This window comes from Lactuca serriola, chromosome 4 (genome assembly GCF_051521515.1).
Source record: "Lactuca serriola cultivar US96UC23 chromosome 4, Lser_US96UC23_V15, whole genome shotgun sequence".
In the NCBI taxonomy this organism is placed as follows: domain Eukaryota; kingdom Viridiplantae; phylum Streptophyta; class Magnoliopsida; order Asterales; family Asteraceae; genus Lactuca; species Lactuca serriola.
Window position 1 is genome coordinate 76,732,793 of NC_136411.1, and position 10,471 is coordinate 76,743,263.

The following is a 10,471-nucleotide window of genomic DNA, read 5'->3' on the forward strand; positions in this document are numbered from 1 at the left end:
TTCTGAATTTAGCCGTTAAGCTAGGATTCGTTGAGCCGAAGATGATATCATCGACATAAATTTGAACAATCATAAGGTGGTTACCTTCCTTCTTACGAAAGAAGGTTGGGTCAACCGAACCTTGTTTGAATTTGGACATCTTTAAAAATTTGGTTAGCGTTTCATACCAGGCTCTAGGTGCTTGTTTCAGTCCGTATACCGCTTTGTCCAGAATATAGCAGTGATTGAGGTACTTTTCATTCACGAATCCCGGAGGTTGCTCCACGTACACCGTTTCTTCAAGTTCTCCATTTAGAAATGCGCACTTCACGTCCATTTGGTAGACCTCAAAGTTCTTGTGTGCAGCATAGGCAAGAAATATTCGAACAGATTCCATCCTAGCTACAGGAGCAAAAGTTTCCTCATAATCGATTCCTTCCTCCTGGCAGTATCCTTTCACCACTAGTCGAGCTTTGTTTCTTATTACATTGCCTTCCTTGTCCATTTTATTCCTAAAGACCCATTTGAGACCAACAACCGAGACATCTTGAGGAGTTGGAATGAGGCGCCAAACTTTATTTCTTTCGAGTTCATTAAGTTCGTCTTGCATAGCTTGAACCCAATCAGAGTGATCAAGAGCAGTATTTACTGTCTTCGGTTCAACTTTTGAGACGAAAGAGTTAAACATGTAGAACTCTACTTTTGAGAACAGAGATGCTTGCTTTGCCTTCAGTTGAGATCGGGTCAGGACCTTTTTAGAGACATTTCCCACTACCTGTGAAACAGGATGATCTCTGGTCCATTTGACAAGAGGAGGGTAATTCGGATCATAGGATGGATCCAATTCAGCATTTACCATCTCTTCTAATTCAGATTGAATGTCATCGTCGTAAAACATATCGGCATTCTCCCCCTCGACTGATGAGCTTTTAGGGGTATCTTGACTTTCTGGTGCTACAGGAGTTTCGGGTGGTGTCGAGCTTTCGGGTGTTGCAGTACCTTCGGGTGCAGTAGAGCTTTCGGGAGCTACGGTACCTTCGGGTGCAGTAGAGCTTTCGGGTGCAGCTGGAGAAGAGTTCTCCCCCTCAACTTGTGAACTTGGTTGTTTTGAAGAAGATGGATTCTCCCCCTCAACTGAAGCACCGTGCTGAGAAGGTTCAGTTGGAACTGATTCTCCTTCACCCAATCATTTGGCAGCGTCATCGACAATTTGCTTCAAATGGTCAACTTTGTTATCTGTTGCATTGGCTTCTGAGAGAGTAGCCTTCTCCGGTTCATCGAATAACTCCACAAATTGCTCAAACAAATTTGCAATCGAGGCTGTGACTTGGCCTGTTTGAGAGAAGATTTCTCCAACTATTTCTTCCGTGGCCTTCAGCTTCTTGACATAACTGTCATCGAAAGTCACATAATATGTTTCTTCAATTTTCCTCGAACGCTTGTTTAAAACCCTGTATGCTTTCGAAGTGAGAGAATATCCCAGAAAAATCCATTCGTCGGCTTTTACGTCGAACTTGTTACGATGTTCTTTAGAATTGAAGATAAAGCATCGTGAGCCGAATACGAGGAAGAATTTGACGTTTGGCTTTCTGTTGTTGATGATCTCATAAGGAGTAAGAGTGAAACGCTTATTGAGATAGGACCTGTTCTGCGTAAAACATGCTGCAGCAATAGCATCAGCCCAGAAATATAGAGGTAGAGAAGCGACACTTAGCATGGTTCGGGCCGCCTCACACAAAGATCGGTTTCGTCTTTCGACAATTCCGTTTTGTTGAGGGGTGTAGGGAGCTGAGAAGTTGTGACTGGTTCCTTTTTCTGCTAAAAAGTCTTCAAATTCTTTATTCTTGAACTCCAGCCCATTGTCGCTTCTGATGTTGCGAACGACTTTCCTCAGCTGCACTTCGATCTGCTTGATAAACATGTTTAGCTTGAGAGTTGCCTTAGATTTGTGCTTCAGAAAGAACACCCATGTAAAGCGTGAAAAGTCATCAACAATAACAAGAATATATGATATTGCCATATTTATACTTATTTTTAGGCAATATTTAAGTACATTTTTATTAAAAAGTTGGTAATTTGTTTAAAATAATGGTACTTATGAGCTTAAATGTTAATTACAGCAAAAAAGAAGACATTTTGAAGAAAAGGGGACTGAAAGTGTTAAAGAAAGAAACTTTGGGAATTAAAAGATTAAAAGTGAAGTAAATCTGGAAAACGGTTATTCACGACGTGAGACGTAAAGGATTCACGACGTGAATCGTTGGTTCTAGAAGATATGTATGCGGCTGAAGGAATCCTTGACGAGCACGGTTATCTACAACTCACGACGTGAATTGCTTACTATTCACGAGGTGAATTTATGGATATCAGCAACTATATAAATCCTTGACAATTACGAATAGAAGAGGCTTTTGGCAGAAGAAAGGAATTCCAGAAGACGATTTAGAACGAAAGAAAGGTTCTGGAAGAGGGTTTTCAACACCAAAAGAAGTAAAGGTTTATTTTTAGTCAAATAAGAACATGTCTTTCATTAGTTTTAGCTGTGTTGATTTAGTTGCTATGATGAGCAGCTGAATCTAGCTACTCTTGTTTAGCTAGATGAAGCTTTGAACTTATGAATAGTTATATACTTATGGATTTAAGTTTAGTTAGTAAAAATTGCTTGTGTTTGATTTGTTTAACCTAGCATGTTATTATTTGTTTATCTAATTGCTTGATTGCATGTTCTGTGTAGCTTAGTGACCATTAAACTGTATGAACCTGTTTACCTAATGATTTAGTGAACATTGAATTGTTAGAGCTAGGATTGACCAATCTTAGTTAGTAATTAGAATAAATAAGCTTAGCTGTGCTAGAGAAAGTGTACTGTGACCATAATTGCGTTTATACAACAAATCTTACATAGCATATTTACATTCATAATTAGTTTTGTGTTTAATTATGTGTGAACATACATGGTTTGACATGAATTAGTTAATTATTGGTAAGATAGAACTAAATTACTAATACAACTAAAAACCAGCTTAATAATCCGTAATCATTAGCTAGTCATAAGGGAGAAGTGGATTCGAACTAAACAAGAGTGTGTGTTTTTAAATATTGAATTTGAATTTAAGTTCATCTGATCTTGTAAAATCAGATAAAACCCCTTTTAAACTTGTTAAAAATTAGGTTAATTTAATAGTAAGTAAATTAATTAGTAACACCGTTCCCTGTGATCGACACCCGACTTACCCAAGCTATACTGTAATCTGACTAGGTACACTGCCTATAAGTGCATAGTTAGTTAAGTTTGTTAGGTTATAAATATTAAAATTAGTGAGTACTTTTGTGCACATCAAGTTTTTGGCGTCGTTGCCGGGGAACGACTTTCAATTAATTTAGTTTATTTGATTATTCGTTATTTGTTTTTAGTTAATTTTTTTTTTATTATTTTAGTTTTATTTTCGTTGATATCATTTCACTTGCATAGATAATATTTTCTTTTCTGTCATAGAGTTCACGACGTGAGTTTTAATAAACTCACGACGTGAAAGCTGAGAGTTCAGTTTTTAATTTTTCTTATTTTAGTCCAGTTTTACGTTTTAGTTTAGCAAGTTGCAGGAGTTCATGACCAGAGGCTCAAACACACCCTTGGTGCCACCACTTGAAGATCCCGAGTCTGCAATTCACAAGAAAAAGACGCCCTTGCAAGAATTGAAGTCAGCTTTTTCAAGGAAGTCGGGAAACAAAACAGGAGAGTCAAGTTCATCCGCGAGGCACAAGAACAATATTGAGAACTTTGATCAGACACCCGTCCAAACCGAGTCCGAATACGATACTGAGCCGGAATTTGAAGAACACACAAGCGAACCCGAGAACAAGCCAAGGAACGAGATGGAAGCAATTGAAGAAATGTCCATGGGAGCTTACAAGACGCGAATCCGAGAAGATATGGGTCCCGGTTTAGTCCAACCCGAAATACCTGCCACTGCCACATTCGAGCTGAAGGGACACATATTAACTACCCTGAAGGACATCCCATTTTTCGGGAAAGATCATGAGGATGCTTTTAAGCATCTAGACGAAATCAATGACATTGCGGACTACTTCAATGTCCCAAATGTCAGCAGAAACACAGTCTTGCTTAGGATGCTTCCCATCACTTTCAAAGGAGCTGCTAAGGAGTGGTTAAAAGCACTCCCACCGGGTACAATCACCACTTGGGCTCAAATGCGTGAGAAATTCCTGGACCAGTTTTGCCCGCCATCAAAGATAGCCAAACTCAAGAAGGCAATAGCCAACTTTGAACAACAGCCAGGGGAGTCCCTATATGAAGCATGGGAGCGGTACAAGGGCTTACTCAGAAATTGCCCTCAGCATGATCTAAATGTGCAGCAAGAGATGTCAATCTTTTATGATGGGGTCAACGTGATGACAAGACAACTCCTTGATTCTCAAGGACCTTTGACAAAGAAAAATCCAAGGGAGGTCAAGGAGCTAATTGAAGAATTCGCGAAGCATTCTCGCGAATACCACAACCCGAGGCAAGAAGGAATCAAAGGCGGAGGAGGGTCCCAACCTGAAGAAATAGCAGCGGTCATGGCCATGTTAAATAATATGGACCGCAGGATAACACAGATGGACCAGTCGATACATGCCATAAGAGTAGGTTGCGAGAGATGCAGTGGTCCACACTTGACAAAGGACTGCAATGTAGATGATTATGGGAACAGAAAGGTTCAAATATGCTACTCTAGTGGGGATAAATTGAATGAGGACTGGAGGAAACCGAAGAGGGAGTGGCTGCCATATGAGGAGTATAAGAAGCAAAAAGAAGAGAAGTATAGGCAGACAGGTCGAGGCCTCTATCAAAAGGAGCAGCCACCAGCCGAGAAGAAACCCAACCTAGAGACCATTTTAATGAAGTTTGTGGAAGCATCGGAAAAGCGACACGATGCCACTGATTCTGCTATTCTGGAACAACAAACTTTGATAAAGAATTAGCAAGCCTCCATCCATAACCTTGAAGTACAATTTGGTCAACTAGCCACTCTAGTTCATGAGAAGTTATCCCCGAAGAATCCCGAAGTAAAGAACCAATCTCATGTAATGGCCATAGACACCGAAGAAGAAGCCATCTCGGAGTTCCTGGAAGCATTGGAAGAAGAACCACGGAAGCCCGATCAAAAGATGAAGAAGATCAAGCTCGAAAATCATGAAGCTGCTGAGTTCTAGAATTCACGACGTGAACCTTATATGTTCACGACGTGGGCCCATCATGAACAGAAAAATTATGCAGTTAGTTTGGTTTATCAGCTGCATTTGCCTTTTCCTTCCCAAGCTACCCTTAGTCCACTGGAGAGAGAGCATAGAGAGTTTGTCAAGCATGTGAAGGGGATCCCGATTAATACTCCCTTTGTCGAGTCCCTATCCAAAACTCCCGAGCATAAAAAATTACTGCAAGACTTGATAGACACTCGAAGGCAATTAAAGAAGCAGTCTACAGTGATTCTAAGTGAACAAACTTCAAAAGTTGTGTTAGGAGAAACACCAGAAAAGATGGGGGATCCTGGATGCCTCACTCTACCGTGTGAGTTTGGTAATAAATTGAAGGTTAATGCTTTAGCCGATTCTGGGGCTAGCATTAATTTGATGCCTTTTTCATTTTATCAAAAATTAGAGATTCCGAAGATGAAGGCTACAAGAATGAAGGTTCACATGGCGAATCGTTCAGTGACACAACCCCGCGGCATCATGGAGGATATTTTGGTGAAAATTGGAAAATTTGTTTTTCCAATAGACTTTGTAGTCTTAGACATGAAAGAAGATCACGATGTTCCAATTATCCTTGGCCGGCCATTGCTTAACACTGCTGGAGCTCTTGTTGATATCCGCGAGTCTAAGCTAACTTTGAGGGTTGGAGATGAACAAGAAGTCGTTGGGATAAAAGATGACTTTCAAGAAGATAAAGAAGAGGTGTTCACAATTAATGACGAGAATGAACTAGAAGAACTGGAAAAGCTTATGGAAGAAGAGATAAAGGCAATTCATCAAGTCAAAAGGACAAAACCAAGGGCATCTGTTCCATATTTAATTGAAGTCATAGCTTACAAGATCCCGCCTTCTTGGGTAAGCAAAGAGGATGAGGAAATAACAAGTGATGAAGAGGAGGTCACTTCCAGAGTAACAAGGCCGGTGGTGAAAGAGGAGGAGAATGACATAAAGTGCAAGGAGGAACCCAAGGGCACAAAACGCAAGCTTGAAGAAGAGGGAAAAGCGAAAAAGGAGAATTCAAAGAAGGCATATAAAAGGCGAGTTCAAGCTTACAAGAGGTGGTTCAAGGAACAAAAGATCTTGGTGGAGGACTCTTCCGAAGACTCAACGTAGGAGGCACGGAGTCCAGCTCAAGACTCCAAGAAAAAGAAGCGCTTCTCGGGAGGCAACCCGGGTTTGGTTTGAATTTTTTTTTCTTTCTTTTTGCATTTTAGTTTTAAAAAAAACTTAGATCAAGTCATCCAACTCTATTAGAACAAAATGTAGGGACCTTAAAATGGAAGTAGTAATAATTGAGAACTTAGTCACAATTGATTTTTTTTTTCAGACTTTATTCACGACGTGAATAGTTAGCCATTCACGACGTGAATTGTGAATGAACCGGACACATAATCCATGATATGGCTTAACCCATTAGACTAGCAAGCCCAAGATCAGTCTGTGAGTACATGGCCCAAATTTAAGCCCAGACACTATTCACGACGTGAATCGTATAGAATTCACGACGTGAATGTTTAAAGGTACGGGACCACATGATAAGTCCCTGGAAACCAGTAAACCCTTTCATTTGTTTATTGTTCACGAAGTGGAAACAGAAATTGGTCCCCCTTGGTCCCCATTGTTGCGATTTTAGCCGACAATTCTACTAATCACCCTTGTGCTTACGTAATACTTCCAACAAAGGTACCAATTATTGATTATTAAGTTTAATTTTTGGTTCTAGTAGAGGAACTTAGGGTTAGGGTTTGTTAAATGACGAAATTAATTCTTTACAGTTCGTAAATAACCTTGGAATGTTCATGTTAAGTGTTTGGAAGTGGTATAGGAGTAAAACCCAAGGATATTTTGACTGGATTTTCCCCGATTGTTAAGATTCTGCCTTCTGGGATTACGAACTCACGACGTGAATCTTACATGATTCACGACGTGAATTCTTGGGCTGAATAGAATTCATATTCCTCTATGTTTAATTTGTGGATATTTGTTTCGGCTATTTCTTTTCCGTGTTTTTGCAGGAATGGCTCCAAGAAGAGAGGTTCCAGCTGGGGTTGCGGGTTTGCACCCATTTTACAATTTTCCTGCAACAACGGCCCCTGATGTTTTGACCCGTTGGAACAACAGATTGGGGTGGCTTTACAACAGGGAAATTGCAGTTGCTCCAACAGTCAATTGGACAAGATTGAGGGAAGTAGGGCTCGTAGACCGGGTGGGCCCGTTCTTGACAAAGATATTCATTGGAGATGGGTATTCGTTCACCTGTTCTGGTTGGAAAAATCTGTTCCGGGTGCAAGAGCGGGTCTACAAGGAATTTTGTGTCGAGTTTTTCGCAACGATGACATTTCAGGAAACGGTCCAAGATCCACATTGGCCACAGGCGTTGGTATTTCGATTGGGGGGTGAGTACCGGGAGTGCAGCCTGATTGAGTTTGCTTGGAGAGTAGGACTGTATGATAGACAGGAGGCTATGACTCCCGAGTTTGGCATGTTTTTGAGTTGGGCTGCTAGAGGATATGCGGAGGGTGTCACGGGGTATTCTTTTTGGGATGTTTAATTCCGGAGTATCTCCCGAGAGCAGTATTCGGTCCCCGATCCATCGTTTACTCCACCGGTTCATCACCTTTTCCATCAACCATAAGAGGCATGGAGACAAAATGACTAAGCAAAACTTATTTTTCTTATGGTGCATCTTACAGCCTGGTGTCTGTTGCAACATCCCGTATTTTCTAGCCCATTTTCTGGCCGGGTCTGCCGCGAGTTCGCGCTCTGGGAGCCCTATTTGCGTGGGGCATTTTGTTACTCGTTTGGCCCGTTCTTATCATTTGGTTGTTCCCGATATTACTAGATCCATGACGTGTGTGGACGAGCATGACTTTGGTATGGGATATTTGGAGACTATGCGGGTGGTCAGAAATTTTGGATCGCATTGGGGCATAGTTCCATCGGATGTTGAGGGTGATGATGAGGATGATCAGCCAGCCGATCCACCTGCGCCAGAACCTAGACCGAGGCGCAGGAACGTGAGAGGAAGGGGAGACTGCGGGCAGCCGATACACCCACCTGCTTCCATGGTTGGTGCGCCTTTTGGGGGTGATATGGCTGGTTACTTTGACCAGTTATCGTTGAGTGTGAATTGGATAGGCGGCACGATGGAGAATGTTGTTCGGCATCTTGGGGTGGAGCAGCCGCCTCATTTAGGGTATCATTACCCGATTTGCCCACGATGGTCGGAGTATGGTGGTCGTGGAGGTGATGGAGCTGGTACCAGTGGAGCGCATGATAATGAGGAGGATGATTGATCGTTATTTATTTTGTTTGATTTGTTTTTAGTTTGTTTTTAGTTTGTTTTTATGGAATTGTAAGAACTACTTTGAATATTATGTTACTTTTATTCTTCGTTGTTGATTGTTTCTCAGAAATTGCTAAGGAGCGACTAGGAGGGATAGCGAGTTATGAATGTGTACGTTTTTAGCCGGGAGTGTTTAATGCCGAGAGTCGAGACCCATATTTTCAAAATAAGTGTGGGGTGAGTTAAGAGAGTGGAGTGTCAGCGAAAGAGTCATAAACTGATGACTTTCGAAGAGTCTTAATACATTAAGACATTAGAAGAAGAATTGGGCAATGTTTTCTGCTTGTCCAGTTTTCACGACGTGAACATTTATTATTCACGTCGTTAGTCAGTTATCAGGAGGTTCTTAGAATACGCTCAGTTTCGATCTCACGTCGTGAATTATTCCACACTCACGTCGTGAATATTAGATTTTTACAAGATTCAAGGCCCTTGACATTTTAGTCTTCTATGGGTTAATGCTATTCTTCTTGTCAATATATTCAAGATTATTTTGGCTCATTTTTTTTACCACCATGCAATGTGGTGTACGCTTTCCCACATTTGAAGACTTACACCATATTTGAAGACGATTGAAGGCTCGATTTCGTGTTTTGCCGGTACACTCCTTATTTCGCGAGTTCAAGAACCAAGTTTCTATTTTTGGAGTCCATATTCAAGATGCACGTTTTCCACACTTTTGGAGATCTTCACGCTACTATCCCAGGGGAGTCTGTTCCTTTTTCTCCCTTTTCTTTAAGTTTCTTTAAATTTGATGCATACAATGAGGGCATTGTATGAAATAAGTGTGGGGTAGGGGTAGAAGAAGTAAATTGATAGAAAATTTTGAAAATTTTTAATAATTGAATCTAGTAATATTAATTAGAGCTATGATTGCTAGTGTTATGTGGGATGATCCGATGAAAGTTCAAATGTTTAGTTGAGCCAATACACGTTATAGTGCATTTGTGGCCTCCCTTATTTTAGTGAAATCATGGAACAAAAACATAACCCCGCTTGGTTTGAGGGTAGGGCTGACAATTCTCGACACGACACGCGACACTGCCCACGACATGACACAAAATAAATGGGTTTGGGTTGAGTTTTTCAACCCGCCAACCCGCCAACCTGTTTATTAAACGAGTCATATATGGGTTTCTCAAAAAATAAATGGGTTAACCCGCCAACCCGTTTATATTCTTAATAAAAAAATTATTTCATTTTTAAATGTATTTATGTATCAAGTATGAATATTTAATAAGTATTATATAATATATACCATTGATTCATAGACCATTTGACTGTTTTGATATTTTGACTCGTGGTGGATGGTCTAAGGTCGTAAGTCGTAACATATAAGGCTAAGTCTGTAACATGTTTCTATGAATGTTTTTAATTTTCATTTGGATGTTTAAGACTTAAATGTCTAAAATTCAGACCCATGAACCCAAATCTGACCCACAAACCAGCCAACCTGTGAACCTGTATAAATAAATGGGTTGGCGGGTCATATATGGGTTTATGTTCCAAACCCGCCAACACGTGACCCGCCAACCCGTGACCTGTATATTTAAATGGGTCGTGTTTGGGTTGGCATATTTTGACCTGCCAACCCACGACACGCCAACCCGAACACGACACGATTGCCAGGCCTATTTGAGGGATGCAATATGTTTAGCAGCCTAAACCTGAAATGTATCCAGGAAAATTATTATCATTAACCAATAAAGGTTGAGGTTGAGCGCCTCTGCTTAAGCATGTAGGTTTTGAGTGAAAAAGTGAGGTACATGTTATAAAAAAAAATTACGAGTAAAGTAGAATTTTGGAGCAAGTAAAGTGAAGATCAAAAGATCAAAATTCCAAGAAATTCAAAAAGTTGAAGATACCAGAAATCAGATAAGGTGGTGAATT

The 10,471-nt window shown here is 40.6% G+C and overlaps 1 non-coding gene across 1 annotated transcript; it reads right to left on the reverse strand.

Annotated features, from left to right (window-relative positions):
* Positions 1-4,239: 4,239 nt before the first annotated feature.
* On the reverse strand, positions 4,240-4,346 carry LOC145103386 (small nucleolar RNA R71). Its single transcript, XR_013706480.1, has one exon. It is a non-coding gene; the product is annotated as a small nucleolar RNA R71 (small nucleolar RNA).
* Between the last annotated feature and the right edge of the window lie 6,125 nt (positions 4,347-10,471).